Below are 21,424 nucleotides of genomic sequence, written 5' to 3'. Positions count from 1 at the left end.
GCTTCACTTACCGAGTTTCAAATACAAGTTAAAAAAAGTCACCTGCTCAGTCACAGACACAGATCTGGCCCACCAGACCAATACCCAGAACACCACTTCAAATCTAGAAATACACAGTGATTCAGTGCCTCAGGACAAATAGATGTTTGGAAACTTTGAAGAATACCACGTGACACCCAGAGAAGCAAGCAATGCATACGAAATAAACCTTTTTACAAGTTTATTCCAGCAAGGCTAAAATACAAGGTAAAGTTCCTAGCAAGTCTATACTACACAGGGACAGACACTCAGCTTCCAGTCTCCAAAAACTTAGAAATTTATTGCAAGTGGGGAAAAAAAAAAAGTCTGTAATAATGCAAAAGTGTCAGTAATTTCTGGATAAGTGTTCTGGTACTTGGCTGCCTACAGCAGGCAGGAATCAAGAACAAGATGTATACCTATAAGCTGAAGCAGGCTAGAGCCAAGCATAGTTTTTACATCTGTAATACTGGTCCTGCTATTTTGAACCAAGCCATGGCAGAGTGAACAGCATTGTCCTAACTCAATTCAATTACTAAACTTGAGCCAGTAGCCGTCCCTTCAACAACCTTCCTCCTTTTCCATGTATCACCCTAAATGAAAGTAGCCTATGCAGACAACCTTCTAGTTATCAAGAAGAAATGGCTTCAGCTCCAAATGACGTGAGTTCCAAAACAAGGAATATTTTATGCAATACAGTATTTTATTTATTATTTAATCAGCACTAAGTAAGAGGAAACAAAGCAGCTATCTACTCAATATCATCTTCTCAGACAGCCATAGATCTGATTTGTGCAAGAGCACACGAGAAAAAGGGAAAACTCATTTCAGATTACATTAACTCCAAAAGCAGTCACAAAGCAGAGAATAAGTGCAGTAATAGGGAGACTCCAAATAAATGTAAATGCCTGTGTTTCCCTCTCAAGCAGCATGCTCAAATATTCCCTTGGCTTAAGACCACTAAGCTGAAAAGCAACACACAGACAACCTGCAGCCAAAACCAAACCAAAATAAAAAACACAAACCAAAACAACAAAAAAAGCCACCTGAAGGACTAAGACAACACTTTTACAGCCCAGAGCTTGGTCCTCAGTAGAGACACGGCTATCAAGGTGCAAGCTCCACACCACTTGACAGGAAAATCTATCCCAAAGGCTGTCGACAGCTCAGTGCAGACAGAAACCCCATTTAGTTTGCCTACTTGTTTTGGCATTCAGAAAACAAAAAGCAAGTAAAAAGCATCCATGGGAGAAATTTAAAGAACTCTTGGAAAAATAAGCACATTAAGGGGAGATCTTCTGAAAGACACGTTAAGCTCTGTTCGTGCTCCTCAGGCATACTACCACCACTCAAAAATGAAACAAAAACCTCATCCCTGTGAGATCAAGTCTCCTCATCTCTCCCACTCTTCATAAATTATTTCTCAGAACATCTCACAATGGGTATATTTTGATCCGAGGCCAGAAGTAGAAAAACAACGTAACTTTTCCTAATGGACACACTAGTATTCATCCAGGAAAGAGGGCAGATTCTGCCCTGCGGCTACAGAAGCTGCATCAGGTGCAGAGGACGCTTCAGTGAAGAACCAGGCGGGCTGAGGCCAGCTGGGCTGAAAAGCCTCTGCTGGGAGATACAGGAAGAGAAGGGCTGGCAATTCAGCAGACACCTGAGGGGATCAGGGCGGCTTGGTCACCACCCCAGGCCACGGCCGCCCCCCGACGGGACAAGGCGGGGGCTCAGGGGGCTTCGCCAGCGGAGCCATCAGCTCCCGGGCGGCGAAGAGCGCTGCCCCCAACACAACCCTCGCTCCCTGACGGCCCCGACGGCCGGGCGCTCCCTCCCCGCCACCCGCCCGGCCTCCGGCAGCGCCGCGGAGCCCCCCGGCCCCGCCGGGGGCCGCGGAGGGAGGCGGGGGCCACCGCCGCCTCCTCACCTCCCCCGCCGCTGGGATTTACCTGGCCGGGGAGCCCGCGCTGCCCGGACCCGCCCCTCCCAGCGCTGAGCTTCCCGCCGCTGGCGGCGGTCAGGGTGAAGGGGCCGCCGCGGGGAGCCCTCGCCCCTCGCCCTCCCGCCGGGCCGGGCCGGGCGGCAGCTGCGGCACCTCTCCCAGCTCCCTCAGAGCCTGGCGCTGGAGGCCGCCATCTTAGCTCCAGCAGCGAGACCGCCCTCTCGGCGCAGCCGCCGTCCGGCCCGGGCCCGTCACGGGGCTCAGTCAGCTGATGGACGGACCGCCCGCCCTCCCGCCTTCCCGCCCGGCTTCCCGCGGCCCCGCTGGCCCGGCCCGGCCCGGCCCGCCGCGCCCTCGCCTGCCGGGAACCGGGGTGCGGGGCGGCAGGGCGGCTCCCTGCGCATGCGCGCAGCACAGCTATCTCCCCCCCCCGCCCCGGCTTCCCCGTCGCAGGCCTGGGCGGGGGGAGGTGGTGAGGGGAGCGGTTGGGGCGGGAGGTGGGTCTCTCAGGGGCCTGCTGGTCTTTTTTAGCTCTTGACTCTGTGGGTCTTGACTAGATTGGGAAGAGAAGGCTCCAGGGAGGCCTTATGGCGGCCTTCCACTACGGAGGGGGGCCTGCGGGGAGGCTGGGGAGGAGCTTTTGGTAAGGGTGTGTAGCAGTAGGACAAGGGGGGGGCAGTTTTAAGTTGGGAGAGGGCAGACTTAGGTTAGACGTCAGGAAGAAATTCTTTGCTGTGAGGGTGGTGAAACACTGAAAGAGGTTGCCCAAGGAGGTTGTAGCTGCCCCCTTCCCTGGAAGTGTTCGGGGCCAGGCTGGATGGGGCTTCGAGCTGCCTGGTCTCCTGGGAGGTGTCCCTGGCCCTGGCAGGGGGGGTTGGAACTCGATGGTATTTAAGGTATTCCAGCCCAAACCGTTCTGTCATTTTATGATCAACTAGTTTGGGATTAGCTGGCAGTACCCGGAGTGCCTGGATCCTGGCATCTTGTGATTGTGTAGGTTTGGAGGTGCAGGTAGCTGCAGCTTTCGTGGCTTCAGCATCCCAGCGCCGTCTTCTCGAGGCCTGGTGCTGGCCTCATGCTCGTCCCAGAAGTACGAGGGAAGGGCTTTCCTTGCATATGGAATGTGACTAACCTGTGGTATCTGTTTTGAGAAGCCATAAAAGACACACTGAACAATCAAAAAACAAAGTACGTTTTTATTTATGTCTATTATTTGTGTGATCACACAAATAATGTTAATGTGGCTGAAGCACTTATTTATGTGGTTGGCTAACCACCCCCAAAGGTTTTTACAGGAAGACACGGAAGCCCTCCAACAACTTCCCATATTCTGTACGGGACAAGATTTCCCAAAAATGTGAGCTACAGTAGCATTTTAACAGCTTGCCGTGATTTTCTTAGAATGCCTAAAGGCTGACGTAAGCATTTTAAAATGTGACTCACATTAGAACACATGGGCTTACCATGCCTTTCCTTTAAAACACTGTCCTTACAGTCTGCAGACGAGAGAATTGGGAAACAACTTATAACTGGAACTAATTATCTTGGAGAAAAAACTAAGATTAAAATCACTGGCATTATATATTGCTATTTTCAATATAATTTTAATTGTTATATAAACTATCATTAATGTCTTATATTTCACATAAGCTATTTAAATACTAATAAGTCATTCTTTTGATAACTCCAGTCCTCTGAATCTGGACTACAGTGGTAAAATAGAGCTAATGGGAAAATTGCATTACTTTGGGGAAGCTGATAAATTACTTCTGGTCACAGAACATTGAGGGGAAAAAATATTTTGTGTTTTATTAACATGCTAGGAATTGGAGAAACCTAATTTCAGGTGGAGGTGATATGATTCGGAATAATTTATTTGGCTGAGTGCATGAATGAGTTTTTGGAGGGACTTTCAGAGGTTTTCTTCTGTTCTGTTGATCAGTTGTGTTAGAGGATTTTTTTTTTTCAGAGTTTTTATTTTGTCTTAGTACTGGTTTTGTGCTGTTAGTATTGGTAGGTAAAACACAGCAAGTCAAGCAACAGCTTGTAAAGTGTTTATTGCTTGAGACCAAATAATGACATTTGCATAGTGAAATTGGAGTAACAAACTAGGAATAAATATTTTCATGGAAAGATTTTAATCAGACCACATAGACTATATTTCATCAGATTTATTCAGCTCAAGCTTGTATTTCTGTAATAAACGATGTGTTTACATATTTTCCTTTATACAATACCTCTGATTTTGGACATGCTTTCAAGCAAATAGTGATGTTAACTGTTTATAATGTAGAAGAATGATGAAAAGAAAGAAGGATAGAGTGAGAAAACATGAGAGAAAGTGGAATAGTAATTTTTAAATTATTAGTCTGAGAAAAAGCAAAAAAGAAAAATGTGCTTAGCAGTTCAGATAGGAAGTTACAGAAATTATATTGTGCAGCATAGTAAAATAGCTTTCAGAAATTAAAGTAGAACAGGATTTCATAACTGTTTAAATATGAAGTGTGACATTATAATTCTGTGCAGACAACAGCATTCTAGTTTTCTTGGTTGGTTGTTCTTTTGAGATCATACTACTGTTTTGGGTTTTTTTAGAGCTACGGCCTTGCTTTTCTGTTTACCTGAAAGTAAACCTGTTTACCTGTACTCCAGGAAAGCCTGGATTATGAATATTGTATTTTTAACTCCATCTTCCAATTTTAAAGTTTACAATTTTATTTAAAAAAGCTATTAGAAGGTAATGAAAGTCCTCACTCCAGTAACATCAATGACAGTTTTATTACTAGCTGGGACACAGGTAATGTTTCACCCTTAATTTTCCCAGACACTCACAGAGTCAGGAGCAATATTAGAGTCATTGTCATTATTAAAATAAGAATAACAAAGCAAGGTTTTGATGCCTTCCTGAAAGACAAAACATGAAGTTGCTTCAATCCACTTTGGAGAAGCAGCCCCATCTTTATTGCTTCTAGATCTTTCATCTGAAGAAGTACTGCAAATGTCAATCTGACCTCTTCAGCTTAAATACTGTCATTTGCAAAAGAGTTCAGGCCACTTTCAATCTAGAGAACAAGGTCGCTCCTTACCATCCAGCTATTGAAATGCAGAAGGAATGAAAAGTTCCAGTCCACTACTAAATAATTAACACTCGGCTGGACTATTTCTGTGATCGGCACCTCATCTGAAAGACTGTGGTTTAGGATGGCTGAATTCTTCAGGCACATTACAGTACTTTGATACAGCAGAGAGCCATTGCTAGGATTCTCTGCAGCAACAGTAAATATAATGATTGTAAATACAACCTATAATAGCAGAGCACCTGTTATTTTTAAAACAGATATATTGGTTTTTATAGCATTAACAAAGAACAAGTTTCTATGCAGCCTGCACACAGCTCCTTTCTCAGTTCTGTCTCTAATGATAGGACAGAATTTTGTGCCAGCTTTCTGAAGAAAGGAGAGATTCCCCCACCCTTCCTTGTCTTATAAGAAAATAAGTTCCTAGCAGAATTGGGAATAATGACTTCACCTTCTTATTCACAAAATATTTTACAGTGTAGGAGGTACAGGACCATCCACTCTGAGACTGACTGTATTTTTCTGCCACGAAGCTGTGGGGATCTATCCAGTCTTCTAAAAGATTGTATCTAAATGGCACACCACAGATTAGTGTAAATTTAGTATAATTAAGAGGGCAATATGCTTAATATTTGTATTTTTTAGGTCACCAGATAACAATAGCAATTATACTTCGCTGCCTAATTATAGAACTTGACTGACAGGATGACAGATTTTCAAAGGGATGAGTAGGTAAGTGTACAGGTCCTACCTGAAACCAAGAAAGTAAGATGTCTTTGAAAACCTCTCTCATGAATCTTGTCACTTTTACTCTTAGTTAGTTGCAGATGCCAAAATAGAGGTTGCATGAAGAGCCTTCTGGAAATCAGAGCCACATCACTGGATCAGTTTTCCTTCTACTCTTTGTTGTCCCAAAGGTACAGTAAGACTATGCTGATAATTTGCTAGCAGTTTAATGCTCACATAATTTTTTAATATATCTTTACATATTTTGTCTAAAAAGAAATGCAGATAATATTGATAATTTATCTTCTCTGTAAGATTAATTAAAAGGTAACTTCTGGGTGCTTCTTATTAATAGTTCTGTTTCCTGGTAGACTCATTAATTGATCATAGAATTATTTAGGTTGGAAGCGACATTAAAGATCATCTAGTTCCAATCCCACTGCTAGGGATAGGGACACCTTCCACTAGACCAGGTTGATCAAAGCCCCATCCAACCTGGCCTTGAACACTTCCAGGGAGGGAGCATCTACAGCCTCTCTGGGCAACCTCTTTCAGTGTTTTACCACTCTCACAGTGAAGAATTTCTTCCTAATGTCTAGCCTAAGTCTACCCTCTTCCAGCTTAAAACTGTTACTATTAATGCTAAACTGTGTTCATATTCACACCATTTCTGTTGGCTACAATAAGCCCTTCTCTTCCCTTGGATGGTATTTTCATTTTGGCATCAGCAGATGTGCAGTAAATACCACCACTCTAGCTTTTTGTTTCTTCATCCACCCATAGCCCTGTATAACTTGGTCCTTTTGATGTGTCTTTTCAATATACCATCTACAGATTATTTTTTAACTCTTTTACCTTCCAATAGATAGGTTTCAGTATGAGTTGCAATCAAGTCTTAGTAGCTTATGTGGATACATCTGATGTAAGTAAATGTAATAGGTTTACTTAATATCTCAGATGTAATTCATAGTACAATGTCTTTTCATGGACCATAATAGCAACAGGCAATGGTGTAACAACTATTAGTAGAATTATGTTGTTTAAAGATGTGTTGTTACATTATTTCAAAGGAAAAAGTAGATTATTATTTTTTTATTGCATGTAAAAGAAAATAGCAACTCTTTAATAGAGAAAGTCCATAACTGCCTTCTCTTTTGATTGCATTCAGCCAGGTTACATACATCTGAAAAGAACCCCATTCACACATGTTCAGTGGAAACCTTGATAAAATATGTCAATGAAAATTTCCAATTACTTAGTTCATCCTGTGGATGCTTCATCTTAGTATTGCGAGTCTACTTAAGGGAAACTGCTGTTTGAACTGTCTGGCTCTGGGGAGACCATTTTTGATAAAAGGTACTGACAATGTCCCAGTCTTTTTGTCTTCCTACTGTTGACACTCAGCCCATGCAGGGGAACTGCCGAAAACACAGAGGCTCTTTGAAAAAGGGGTAGACTGTGAGAAAAGCAAGGAGTCTAGGGGAAAAAGAAATTGGAGCATAGGAAAGCAAGACTGAACTGGCAAGCAGGTGCCTGTTGAGGTCGATGTGTTAGGAGTGGGTTTGCATTTGGGAATCATAGGATAGATAAAGATCTTAGAATAGCTGAGAGGGCAGCAGGGGAGTGACCAGTTAGCGTCAACAGACTAGACTTGATAACTGGGAAGATAGGAAGAGCTGTGAGGCTATGACTTTACAAAATTTGAAAATAATAGGCTATGAATAGAAGAAGCATTTATGTAGGGAGAAGAGGACTTTTTCTCAAGGAGACTGGGACAGACAACGCACAGAAGAGGGAAAATAAAAGGAGAAGAGTAAAGAGAGAAACACCTAGATCTGGCTTAGGGAAACACTGTTAATGATAGAAGTATCTGAGGGGAAAGATGGAGATGTCTAGGCAAGGAGATAGGGACTGAGCTGAGGAATACCGTGAGGAGTAAGTGCTGAGTCAACATAGAATACTAGGAAGATTCAAATGTAGAAGCAAGGAGAGAGAAAGGGCTTAGCAGATCATCAGGCTGAAAAAGACAGGGTGAAAGAAGCAGTAGCCACAACAGCCTGCTAAAATTGAACCCATGTTTTCTCCAGGATTACTCCAGCTGAGAAACCTAATGCCCAAATGTATTTAATGTCCTCTCTGCTGGACATCAACTTAATTCTGTCACTAGTTACTGCTATTTCTCTTCCCAGAGTTCTGTGTTGCAGATTTGGATGTGGTATATGATATAATTACACATCATGATTATGTGGATTTATTAAATAAACCTAGCGAACTATACATCTACACACATAATCTATGATAATCAGCTGTGCTATATTGACACTGTAAAACCAAAAGACTAGGAGTTAGAAAATTCCAGGAGATGAGGACTACCTTTGCAAATAGTTGCATGCTTACATATCCTTTTTTTTGTTGTTAGTATGAGAAATTTGCTTTACTCATTCCACAAGATAAAAGGACCCATGAATCAACATGAATATGATACTGTGTTCTATCTACATTTCTTGGTGTACACTAAACAAACTCTATTATTCAAGCTCCAGATTTAATAATTCACATATTGACATTTCTGTGACATTCTTCAGAGTGCTATCTGAGAGCTTCAGGAGCATGAATTACTTTATTTTCACAATGTCCTTCTGCTTTAAATTTGGTAATCCAAATCAAAATGACCTCTGAAAACCACATAACAGGTTCTCTCCTTATTCATCTGCAAGAGTGTTGAGTCACTTACATATGCATGATTCCACACGGTGGACTGTATGGCATATAGAAGAAAAGTAAGTACTAATCCTCTGATTCCCTAGCCTGGGGTCAAATCCCAGAATTAGAAACAAGACTGAGGTTGTAATGCCCAGTGGAGAAAACCATGAACAAAGCGAAAGACAGCACTTATTAACCTTGCTCACAGCATGTCAGGGTATTGGAAGATTCTTACGAACTTCAAAGAGTAGGAATATTCTTGAGATTATCCAGCCTTTCCTCCATGAGACATTGTTCATGAAGTGCATAGAGAAGAACAGAAGGGATTATGATGGTGTAACTTGCAGGCTGCACTATTGAAATGACAGCCTCTTGAGAAGGACTGTGAATCTGAAGTATTCTTTTATAATAAATCTGCCCATAGTCCAGTAGGATGCTCTTTACCATTTAGAGTGACTGGTAGCTGAGAAATGTGAACGAACCATGTATGAATGATACAGCTGCAAAGTGGCTTTGCAAAAACAACAGAACATTCTGTGGTCTAATAATGTTCCCCAGCTCTAATCCATCTGTGAACCGGTCACTGCCAATAGGAGCTGTAGCAGCAATGAAAAGACTTCTGGTTAAAAAATGTAAGTTGTGTAATATGTGGAAATTGCATTCTTTTTATAACAATTTAATCTCAAGCACTATCCCTGTACCTAATGGACACCCCTACCATTATCTTGATGCCCTAAATGCAGGATCCCCAAGCAGAAGATATTTTCATGGTGGATTTCACCAAAAGTTTTGGTTTCATTAAAGTTCAATTAAACAACAGAATGCAATTTTCTGTTTACTGGCAGTCCACATCAGTTCAGCTCTGCTTTGCTGAGCTGTGTTCAACTTCTCAAAGCATGTGTGTGTTTCACCAGACACCCCTGGCTCCAGCCCCATGGTGCAGAGAATGGGATGCATGCCACCTGCTGCTCTCCACATTTTGGCTCCTGCTGCTTAAAAGCTGCCCCAGCTTTCTACAGAAACTGTTTACAAGTATTTCAAAGGGTAGTATAACTTCATGTATATATGGTTTATAGTATACACATCTTATCTAGGCTGCTCTCTCCTCTCCTTTTTTTGCTGTGGAAAAATGAAAATTAGCTGTAATGGTTTGTTTCCACCTCACTTCAGTCAAAAATACTTGAAATTCATCAGCAATGGTATTTTATTAACCACTTATAGCCTTACCTCCTGCTGTGACTTCCCACCACAAAGGGTGGCACAAACAAAGCCACCCTGTCCCTGCACAGCAGACCTGGCATGTCACGCACTGATGGCACAGGGTACATCTGATTTAATTGCCATCTAAACCTGAAACTCCTGATGGAGTCAGAGAAAGCCTTGATCCTGGAGATGTTTCAAGTGAGCTGTGCCTCCTGCAGGCAGATCTCAATCCGAAAGGTCATGCAGAGTTACCCTAGGGTCCTTGACTCTGAGTTTCCAGATAACTCCTAGCCTGATGTAGGCTCTTTTACTCCAACAACTTTCAGAATTTGATTTCAGTTAAGATTTGTCCTTCAGAATCACAGAATGTTAGGAGTTGGAAGGGACATCTGGAGATCATCAAATCCAACCCCCCAGAAGTATTGGCTATAATGAGAGCCAAGACTTAACATGGAAAAAATACAACATTCACTCTTACAAATTAGGCATCAGAATGCAAACTGCTAGGAAAAAAAATAATATATTAAGAATGCCTTACTATGCAGGCCATCTAATTAGTACAAAACCTACCTCTTCATGTTAGTGGTGCATGTAGGAATCCGTTTGCATTGTGATTTCACCGTATATTGCAGTCATTATACCATGCTTGTGTTGTGATTGCTCCATCATGCAGTATCGCTTTTCTAAATCAAAATCCAACATAATGTCAAATATACTCAAGTAAGTAAATCTGGTATTGACACATTAAACCCTTCTACCATCTCAGACCTGTTGGATAAAACAGATCAGGACAGGCAGCCACCAAGTTTCCTGGGTTACTATGGGGCCAGCAAGGTCCAGCTGGCCCACACCACACTGACCTTGGCCCTGTAGCACTGCAGAGACCTGGAACAAGCAGGATCCAGTCAAGGTGAATGGCTGCTGCATGTTGGGTAATGCACTGGGGAGATTCTTAGCTGAACCATGGACCAGATCATTCAGCTGGGCAGGAAGGCAGGAGATGAAGAAATGTCTTATCTGGGGCATTGTTTCTGGCACATGACTCATTCCTGTTGCTCATGGAAATGGCATGGTGGAGCAAAACAACAGGGCTGAACCCATGGAGGTGGGCTCATCAGTATTCCCTATAGGCATATGTTCTCACCCTTGTTGTGTGGAAACAAGAGGTCTGGTCATTCATGTGCTGAATGTATTAAGCTCGCTGTGCAACACCAGTGATCACTAGTGCTGGTCTGAATGAGAGTACGGAATATTACCAGGCAACACACTTTTGTCCTTGGAAGAAGGCTCAAAGGAGACATTCATGGTGCTTATGAAGCTCATGTTATGAGCTCTTTACAATGCTAATCAGATTACATCCATGTCAACAACAGAAGGAGAGTGCAGCATTATAATGCCCTAATGCTAAACTCCTGCATTGCAAACTGGACATAGAGAAGCTGATAGTTTCCCTTTCCCCTGTTACTGAATGACATCTACACTGTAAGAATGCCAGACACAGTGAGTAATAAAAAAGAGCATCTGTCAGCATAATTTTCAGGCTCTTTCTGTGTTTCTGTGGTAAGCAGAAGCAGGACTTTGGAAATTTTTGTTTTCTTTTGGGTTGGTAGATTTTTTTCTTAAGTCGTTACAGTTTCACCTTCATTTTCCTCATGCTCTTGCTGGTTTTGGTTTTCTCAGTATGACTGGATCATTGGGTCCCTTACCAATTTCTCAGTATTGCAGAGATACCAGCATTTCAGCTTTCAGAAGTGTTGCTTCTGATGATGAAAAGGTATTTTGTATTTTGCCTTTAATATCCTTAAAATTGTCTGTAATCAGGCCATTTGGTCTAATTAACGGAAACAGAACTATATCAATCTGAGAAAGCAGAAGTATACACAGGAATTTAACACTACTTCTATCATCCATTTCAGGCAGTATGTTATCTGTATTATCTTCCCACTCCCTTTGCTTTGACACAGATCGTGACCATCAAATGATAGATCAGGCATTTGCTGTTGTTTTTAAGCATAAGCATATGGATACTTACATAATCTTGTTTAGTGCTTGTTTGCAATGATACTGTTAATGCCTGTTCATTAATATATAAGCCAATTTTATAATTGCTTAAGCTTTTTACTGATACTTTCCCCCCCAAATATACATAATAAGTGATTTATTACCCTCAAAAAGTACTGGGCATGATCAAACTGAATCTTTTATGAAGAGATAATTATTTGCACACCAGATAAGCTGGCTTAATTACTTCTGATGTGAATCTTAGGAATTTAAGCCACCTGACCCTTAGCAGAAAACCTTTGTGACAAGTGCACAAGTGAGATCAAAGTCAAGAAAGGTATAGAACATACCCTATACTGCAATAACCTAGAACTGAAATCTTAGTTTATGGCACTTGAATAAACTAAGCATTTTGGCAGCCATTAAGATAACCTGATTTTTTTTTTAAATTAATTTTCTGCTCTTATGCAAAAGTGACTAGCAGTTATGTCTTTGAATATAATTTGTATTTCTCTCTCACCAGTTCTTAGAGATCTGGCACACTCAATTTTTTAGGAACACTAACTGAGCATTTGACAGAAGCACAGAGTGATGACTTGGCACTTGGCAGATAAAAGACAAACTGTTCAGACATGACCCTAAATTTATTTCAGTTCAACCAGTAAACAGTGCTGCAGCATGAACTTTGCTGATTAAGAGCAAAACTAAAAAACTGAAGCTGGGTTTGACAGCATTCCAACTTTTATAACAAGATCATCACGTGGGATTTGTTTCCTTTTACATTCAGCTCCTGATAACTGTTGGCTTCAGGCATCCCAATGCAGAATATTGCTGTTTTGTTCAGCCTTTTTTTTTTCCTCATAAAAGGAATTTAATTCCTTCTCTCAATTTCCTGGAGAGACTTAATACCCCCGCCCAAAATTTGAGATGCTGTAATTTTACTAGTTCTTTTGTTTAACTGTTCATGCCTTTATCATCTAGGAGGACCTACCTCATACAAGCACTCTCAGTGTGAGTAGTCAGCGTCAATGGAACTCACACAATAGGCATGTATGATGAGTAATCCCACAAGTGAAGATTTCCAGCACATGGCTACAAGTACATTACATATCTTTACATTCCCTTGGCCATTTTTGTTGCATATATACTCCTGTGTGTCTGTTCTTCATGTGTTGTCTTGAATGTACTTCAAGCGGCATTGCTCTGTACAATGGAAGGCAACACTAAGTAATCAGTTTCTGGTCATTAATTCCACTACCTCAAGAAATGCCTTTTTTACTATGATTATTCCTTTAAGTTGCATACATTTGTTGAAATGGTTAATTTGCTTTCAGTATGTCATAATTTTCAGTAGTTACATTATTATCTTGAAGGGAAACTTGGATGTGGGAATTTCCTTGCCATGAGAAATTTCTCAAATTACTACAGGCTTATCCATTAATAGCTTGGTTTTAAAAGAATTGTTATGTTCTAGATTTTCCCCAAATTAGAGAACAACAAAGTTTCAGGCTTCCTAGGATGGAAAAAATCTGTTTATAGAACAAATAGATATTTGGTTGCTTTCTGATGGAAAGCTTGCATCTGTGTGTGACAACAACATTTCACTTAAGATGACGAAATGTAGAAAAATCCCCAGATGAACTTTCCAGTGTCAGATTGAGTAGCCAGGTATGATGAGTTGGATTCATCCTTGTAATCAACAAGAAGTGAAAAGATAGTTGAAAGTCTGTGGTTGGCATGGAGATTGAATACAAAGCCTATCCTGTAATCAACAACTACACTTCTCCTCACTTTCTTCCATTTATGAATTCTGTTGCATTAGCTGACTACAGGAATTAAGCAGCTTGACTTAAGATGCTTTCCTTTCCCTGCTATCCTCAATAATTTTGCACAAGATGAATTTGAAAATTTCACTTATTAATTAAAAAGGCTTCTAACAATAGCTTCAGACATGTGAAGTCATTGAACACATTAAAGAATCAGCTAAATCTGGTGCTACTGATTTCAAGCAAATGCTTTTGAACTGGTAGTGAACATACTTGTCTTACATTATTGCATGGTTTTATTTAAAAAATAAAACTGGGGAAGAAAGTGCTATGCCATTTATCTAACTTGTTAGAGAAAGCAACAGAAAAAAAGTCACATGCTACAGTAGAAGATACCAGAAAAATAGCACATATCAACAGGGAGATACTGATCTATCAAGCAGAATGTAATTATTCCTTACTTTTATATGACACAGATTAAGATGGACACAGACTAACAGAAATCTAGTCTGTTAAGGTCTGTAAGTCTGTAAGGTCAGAGAAATGTAATCATTCTATGAAGTTTAACTATTGAATATGACTGAATAGGAGTTTTTGTCTGGGGAAAAAAAAAAAAAAAAAACAACTAAAAAAAAATCCCTGAAACAAGCGTATAGTGAAGTCTTATTTTCTGAGGAGCTAAACTCTAACCTGCTTATTAACTGCCTGCTTATACAATCTAGAAGATAATTGTTAACAGTCTCTTTTCTGTTCCTTTAAAAACGAAGTTCATTCTGGAAGGGCAGAACTGGCCTTTTAACATCCACCATGAGCTTGTCTCCAGATTCTGAAACGTCAAAGAGGGCTAAAATCTCATTTAAAACATTTCTTGCAATTTAGGTGGAAAGCTGCAGAGAGCTCGTAAGGGCAGTAGGTGGCAGACTGCTTCCAGTAATGAGCAGGAAATTGTGGCTCAAGCTTTTCTTGATGCCCACGGAGCTGTACTTAAAGTTGATGTAAAGAAAGACATAAAAGTGAAGAGACTCCTAGAGTTCGAACAGACTACTTGCTTTTATAGAGGACGCCAGGGATATTCTGGTAAGGACTTGCTAGGAGAGGGGATGTTTAGTCTATGCACCCTGCATTATCACTTCCTAAAGTAACTGTGGCAGCTTATCCTGCCCTGCAGCAGCTGGGTCACCTCGAACAATATGCCCATAGTTTACTCACTACTCTTAACTCCAGATACCTGAAGAATTTTTTTAACTGAAACAGAGTTTAACACATGGATGATGATGTCTGAAGATGCCTACTGATAAACCAAGGCCTCTGCTGCTCTCTACATACACGTGACATAAATGATGTGTCCAAAGTATTCTCCAAACAGAAAACCATTCCGTTAAAATAGCATCTGTACAGTACTGAAAAAGCTGGGATCCAGTCTTTTAACAAAGCTTTTTTACATGCTTGTCCTTCCCTAAATGTTGCTAACCTTAAACAAGTCTCCTTTTCTCTATTTAGAAGATTTTTTTTTTGAGCTTAAATTAATCTTGAGGGGTTTCCACAATGCCCTGCTGGTAATAATGCACTTAGAGAAATATCTAGTCCCTTAGCTTTTATCTCATGTCTTTCAGTGCAACGGAAGCTTGTTTTGCTTCCACAAACTATTTCTCCCATCACAGCTGTTTTTCATGCCATTATTTTGCTGACTGCCAAAGGCTCTATCTATATACTGCAGCATTTCATTACCCACCCAGGACTAGGCTATTGTATCAGTAGAAGACTGCCCAAAGATTGCTAAAAAACACACAACCTAGCACTTGTTAAACACTTGGGGGAGCTGCCCATCCATTATGCAAAAAATACTGGATCTGGTTTACAGAATGCTTAACATTCACCAGATTATCTATAACTAATTTTGTCACCAGACAAGATTTAAAAGCAAACAAATCTATAGCCACAGATTTTTCTGTACTGAGAAGAGCATTATAAAACTACAAAATAACAAAACATCATGGAAACAATATTTTTATTAGTATTGTACTATTTTAAAAAATATGCTTCCTAAACTGCTTCTATATTTAAGTTTGCTTCTGAGACTGATCTTTTAGGCTCTGTTAATAGTTACTGAGACATCGTGTCTATGCAGAAACTTAGCTCTTTTATTTTTTCTTTCTTTCTCAGGCTATTTTAACTTTTCTACCACATGCTTTGGTTATACTAAGATTATGCCATTAGTCTTCAAGACGCTTTCTCCTTCTTATATCTTTCTTAAAAAACCTGATGGAATAACTTTACAAATTATACATCATGGAACACATAGATTGTCTGAGTTCTTTTCTATTTGCAGTGCTAGCTTGCTATCAGTTTTGCATCACTTGCTTAGCACATAAATGAAAGATTGATTTGAGAATGGGGTGTCCAGCTCACTCCTTCCTCCCTCATACACACTTACTCAGACTGAAGGGAAATCTTGAGTGGTGCTGCCACAGAAACATTTATTAGGGCCCAATGCACATGTAAGCACATGGTGGAAAAACAAAAATGTCTCCAAAAGGAAGAGAAAGAATAGCTTCAGGACCATTCAAATAATTTCCTCATGAAAGAGCTCATTTTCAAATGTGTTAGATTTTATTATTAGAAACCTCCTAAAATCATAGTGTTCTGTGACCATTCCTGTAATATTTCCAGTTGTCTTAGGATTTGCTTTGTACAGATAAGATTCTGTAATATCCTTCTGTCTCAGCAGTGCAGTTTTTTTTTAGTTTATCAGTGTTATTTCAGGATATTTGGTTATTTTCTTAAGCAGACAAGACATATCATCTTCAAGAGCCTCATATAAGTGTTTTCTCTGGTAACAAGTGTACTTAGGACCAGATTCTAAAACTGCAGCCAAAAGAGTAAGAGAAGTAATTATGAAATGACACACTCAAGAGGAGTCAAAGTGCGTTTGCACTCTCCAGAGTGGCATTTACTTCACTGAAATAAAAAAGAAAGTTTGTTTATCGTGCCTAGTCTGCTTTTGATAATGCAAGCTATGGTTATGAAAATCTCTTAGCATTTTGTTGTCTTGTCTCAAGCATCAGGCAAATAATTATTAAGTAATTGTACTCTTGCCTGATATTCTGCAGAAAGTAGGATACTTCTTAGAGCTTAAGTGAGACAGTCATTAATGATAACAGCACTTTATAGTGGAGAATGGTCTTCTTTACAGAGAATTAGTATTCAAATCATAGTGAAACATCAACCAGACAACCAGACCGACAAAGACAGCTGCAACTCAGCTAATGGCTTTTTCCCCACGCTATTGATATAACTGAATGTGTGGTCAGAAAGGGAGAGATATAAATCGGTAGAGACTATGGTTTGGTACGTACACTGAAGTTGAGTGTGGTAGTTAAACTGAAGATTTGAGAGGATTAGAGAACCATTTTGTTCACATTTATGACCAAATAGTTTTGATGGTTAAAACATGGAAGAGTAAGCAACAGCAGCTTGTATTGCTTACTACAGTTTATTGTATTTTTGTTGTTCACCTCCACCCTACCAGGGTTCAGAGGTGAGCACAAATAACCACTCAACAGAAGGCAACTCAGTAACTCTGACAGAGGTCATCTACCCACCACATACTATGGCTTAATATATCCTGGTTTTCCCAACTCTGTCTTTCCAAGTAGTGAAGTGGAGTGAAGTCAAGTGAAAATTAGGCCTTCATCTGTCAGAATGAGCTTTTCATGTGCTTATTTGAAGGGTCTTAGCTTACAGAGTAAAGTATTTTTTGGTCAGCATCTTCCTTTATCAAGAAAAGAGGAGTCTTTGTTTCTTGTGCATAAATGGATTGCTAAAGCTCTCTTCCACCACAATATTATGGAGGATGCAGAAGATTCTCATGAAGGGCTACTTATATCAGTAGCAAATGCTCTTGTTGTTTTACAAGGGTAGCATGCTGTGTTTTGCTTTGTTCATTTAACTCTTCTGCCCTGGAGAAGGTGGTCCCTACTGTAAAAGTACTTCTGTATTAATTTCAAAAGTGAAGAAATTGTCATACAACAAACACTATTTTACTGTTCACATTAATTTTAAGTGCATGTGGTTTAAAACTTCTGAACAAGAAGTAGGCTTCAGGTCTGCTTCAGCTCTTGCTGCTTCTTGAAGAGGAGCCCGGAGAAGTTCTGAGAATGCCTTAGAATGGAAAGAATGGAAGAGCTCCACTTCCAAGAAGTACTGGAGATGTCTGCAGTCAGCTCAATAGTTGTGGCTATTACAGAGTTTTGCTAATCTTGCTGTAGTTCTTGGTACAAATGCTGTCAAGACTAGTATCTTAGAGAATGGAGGACGTGTGCTTTCCTATTTGGGCTTTTAAGTTGCTGGGTTTTGAGTCCATATATCTTTTTAGTTCTCATCTTCCTAAAGAAAAGGCTTTGTGATCATCCTACATCTTATAGCCTTTCTTTCTGTAGTTTATAGATCATCTGTAGATGATCTAGCAGAATTGCTGTGTCAAGGGCTCCCTTTAGGAACAGGGCAAGATCTTTAGCTGCCATAACCAGTGCACAGAAAAATTAACTTTTTTGACATGGACATGACTCGGGCTAAATATAAAGAGAGATGGAGCCAGGACCATTTTTTTTGCCACCAGCTATTTTGAATTGATAAATGACATCTTTCTTCTCTCTCCAGATTTTTTAAAAGGTCACTGGAACCTTAGCATGCAGGATGGATGAACTTGACAACATACTGTCAGTCTCAGGAGGGGAAGTAGTGTTCTTATTCTACTTTGAGAGAACTTAGAAAAATTAGTGCAAGTAAACTTTGGACATGTCTTTTCAACTGGCTTTCCAGCTGGACCCAATCTCCTAGATGTGGACTTGCTGGCCTTGCTAGTGCTACAATCCCTTTGAAAGTGAAGTTGCCTAGTCATAGAAAAGACTATGTAATGTAACAATTCAAATGAGTTGCTGTTATTTCAGTAGCAAATCATGTTTATTTATTTGAGTGTTAATAATTCTCAACATCTGAAGGAGCAGCACAATGTAAATCAATAAAACTAGCCCTTTATAAGTAAATGTCCACCTTTCCTCCCCATCTTTCTTTACAATACCTTAAGGAGCACAATAGTTTCAGCTGTTTCATGCCAAGAATACAATCCTGTGCAATATTGTTGACATCCCATCAACGTGGGTTCATAAGGGTCAAGGTTATATCTTTAAGAATAAGCCAGCCTCTACCCTCATCATCACTTTTAAATTCCATCACTGTAAATCTCTATTCTTCTTTTTACAATAGTATTTTTAGCATTTTTTGTTTGTGGAGAAAAAAATGAGAAAAATAACCTTTGTCTTTTGGGATTTAATCCAAACTTGGAATTTTTTTTAACTGAACAGATTTTGGATTTTTTTTTTTTAATGCAGTGTATTTGTTTTTCTGTTTTCTGTGTCTTACCACACCGAAGAAAATATATTTAAGTGAGAAGAAAGAATATAATTTGGATCAAATGTCCCTACATTATGGCTACAAAGGAATGTCAGTGCTCCAGACTGAGAAAGTGTTACTCTGGAAGTCAGATGGCTATGCTGTGCTGACCCAGTGTGTGCAATATTCAGGACTGTGAATAAACAAGTTCCAGAATGAAATCAATTCAGTAAGAGGAGATTGTTGCTGACTGTGCTGAAAAGTGCTGTGGATGCACTTACGTCTACCATATGCACCAGAAAAACCTGCTGCAGAGCTACCAGTTGCTACCATAATTATCATAGAGGCAGATGATGTCACTGCTAGAGAAGAGCTTGATGTCATCAACATCAGCGTTATTCATGTCAAAGCATCAGTGCTTTAAAAATCTGTTCTTAAAGAAGGAGCAAACCTGAACATGCACTTTTGCTTGGAAACTCTAGGTGTACTGAAAGCTCCATTATTTTTCATTCAAATACGATTGCAAATGTCGAATTGTTTCTTTAAAGTACTTTATTGCAGTGCTACAGGTTGCTTGGAGACAACGTATATTCTAATCACAGTCTGCAGATTATACTAAGCAAATTGTAAATACGGTTGAATCATTAAAAAAGCCCCAAGCTTGTTTGACATGACTTTTTTTCTCCAGTGGAGAAATTATGCTTGATTTAATCATAGCAAGACAAAGCATCTTTATTATAAGTGAGATTTGGGGCCTACATTACTGTTGTATTACACCTTTATTTTACATTTGTTGATTCTGAAGTTACATTGTCTGAACCTATCCATTACATTCTGTGTAACTTGGGTTGTCTGGATCCTTTCTAAAAGAGCATGGACATTCCAGTACCTGAAGGGGGCCTACAGGAAAGCTGGAGAGGGACTTTTTTTTATAAAGACATGTAGTGATAGGACAAAGGGTAACGGCTTTAAATTGGAAGAGGGTAGATTTAGGTAAGGCATTAGGAAGAAATTCACTATGAAGGTGATGAGACACTGAAATGGGTTGTCCAGGGAAGCTGTGGATGCCCCATCCCTGGAAGTGTTCAAGGATGGGTTGGATGGGACTTTGAGCAACCTGGTCTAGAGGGAGGTGCTCTGCCCTCGGCAGGGGGGTTGAAACTAGATGATCTTTAAGGTCCCTTCCAATCCAAACTGTTCTATGATTTTCAGGTATGACTATCTGTTAGCAAAAAGGTGCCCCTAAAATAAAACTGCTTCGTGACAGCACCTGACACAGCTAGAATTGCCTTATCTGAAATTCTCTGCAACAGTTTAGACTTGAGTAGCATAAATCACAAAAGATGTCTCAGACACTTAAAAAATTTACTGTCTGGATGTACTTCTTGTAAGAAGCAATCTTGGAAAAAAACCCTTGCCTCATTCTACTTCTTGTGGAGTGCAACCAGCTGACTTTCTAGTATCTCAAAACCAGTTCTTACCGCACATAATCATTCCACAATACATCTTCACTTGTCAAGCATCTGACTGCCTCTAATAAAAGGCATACTCGGTCCATCCTTAAGTGAGTACCAGCAGCACTGTGGCCATGGTAATACAGAGCTCAGCATCAGGTAATCACTAAGTATATATATATTCAGGAGCCAGTATTAGTTTTCCAGTTTGTCCTGAGCTTTTCTCCACTGTCAGTGCACTGCTAATAGTAACCAAGCCAGCTCAGGCTTGTTTCCTAGAGCTGCTGTAACACTTCTAAATGAAATATAGATGTTCCTTTAAGTTTTTACACTGAAGATCCAAACTAGTAGTTACAATCTGAAGTTTGTACATCCAAAATACCTGACATAGCCTTTCATCTTTTCAACAGCTTTACCCCAAATAGCTATACAATACAAATATTCTTATCATGTAAGAACCAAGTCCATCACATGATTATGGTATTTCCTGAAATAGAGAAGATGGAAATGTCAGGGATACTAGTAAAAGCTTTTTACCAAGTGGGAAACGTTGCTTCAAGGGTGGACATCTCAATAACTGAAGTTACTACAAGAAATTGCAATTATATTGGAAAGTGCTATATTCCCACAAGCTTTTGCTGTTCTGTTTGATTTATGCTATTTAATAGCCATACATCGAACTACATCACATTTTAAATGTGTCCATAGCTGTAATACTGAGGGCTGATCTCTAGATCAGTGGTAGCTGACCTAAGCTCTTGGGCTACAGGTGTGTGTCAAAGTCAGTTCAGAAGCACTGTATTCAGTTTGATGTGATGCTATGCCTGGGCTAAGCATCTCCATCTCTCAGCTTCCTCTAGACTTCTGCACCTCAACAGGAAACACTAGCTTGAGCACAGGATTGCACATTGTATCTGTTGGGCTGAACTTGCTGTTGGCAGGTGTTTCTATGGTTGGCTTGATTTTTAAAAAGGCTTCTCCATGATAATGTAGTTCACAGTGTCCTCTGCAGGACTACAGGATTAAAAAAATCTTGATTCAGTCCTTGAAATATATGATAATAACCAGTATTTTATACAGTAATATTTGTGCGTATGATAATATTTTATGATACTAGAGAACAATTATGGAAACACA

The 21,424-nt window shown here is 40.0% G+C and overlaps 1 protein-coding gene and 1 long non-coding RNA gene across 4 annotated transcripts in view; one reads left to right on the top strand and one right to left on the bottom strand.

The window, feature by feature from the left end:
- The window catches only part of DNAJC13 (DnaJ heat shock protein family (Hsp40) member C13), a 54,800-nt gene extending 52,652 nt beyond the window's left edge, over positions 1-2,148 (bottom strand). For 2 of the 3 annotated variants that reach the window (XM_051610733.1, XM_051610734.1), the window contains exon 1: positions 1,974-2,147. The gene's annotated coding sequence lies outside the window, so the exon portion shown is untranslated. Of the gene's footprint in view, positions 1-1,973 lie in introns of all 3 variants that reach the window. The other variant, XR_007888624.1, reaches the window with a different exon arrangement.
- Positions 2,149-5,672: 3,524 nt separating this feature from the next.
- On the top strand, positions 5,673-18,441 carry LOC127381407 (uncharacterized). Its single transcript, XR_007888714.1, has 3 exons — positions 5,673-5,775; positions 5,861-5,960; positions 18,102-18,441. It is a non-coding gene; the product is annotated as an uncharacterized LOC127381407 (long non-coding RNA).
- Positions 18,442-21,424: the final 2,983 nt, after the last annotated feature.

The sequence above is a fragment of the Apus apus genome, chromosome 2 (assembly GCF_020740795.1).
Source record: "Apus apus isolate bApuApu2 chromosome 2, bApuApu2.pri.cur, whole genome shotgun sequence".
NCBI lineage: Eukaryota > Metazoa > Chordata > Aves > Apodiformes > Apodidae > Apus > Apus apus.
This window is presented reverse-complemented; position numbering and strand designations above follow the sequence as displayed.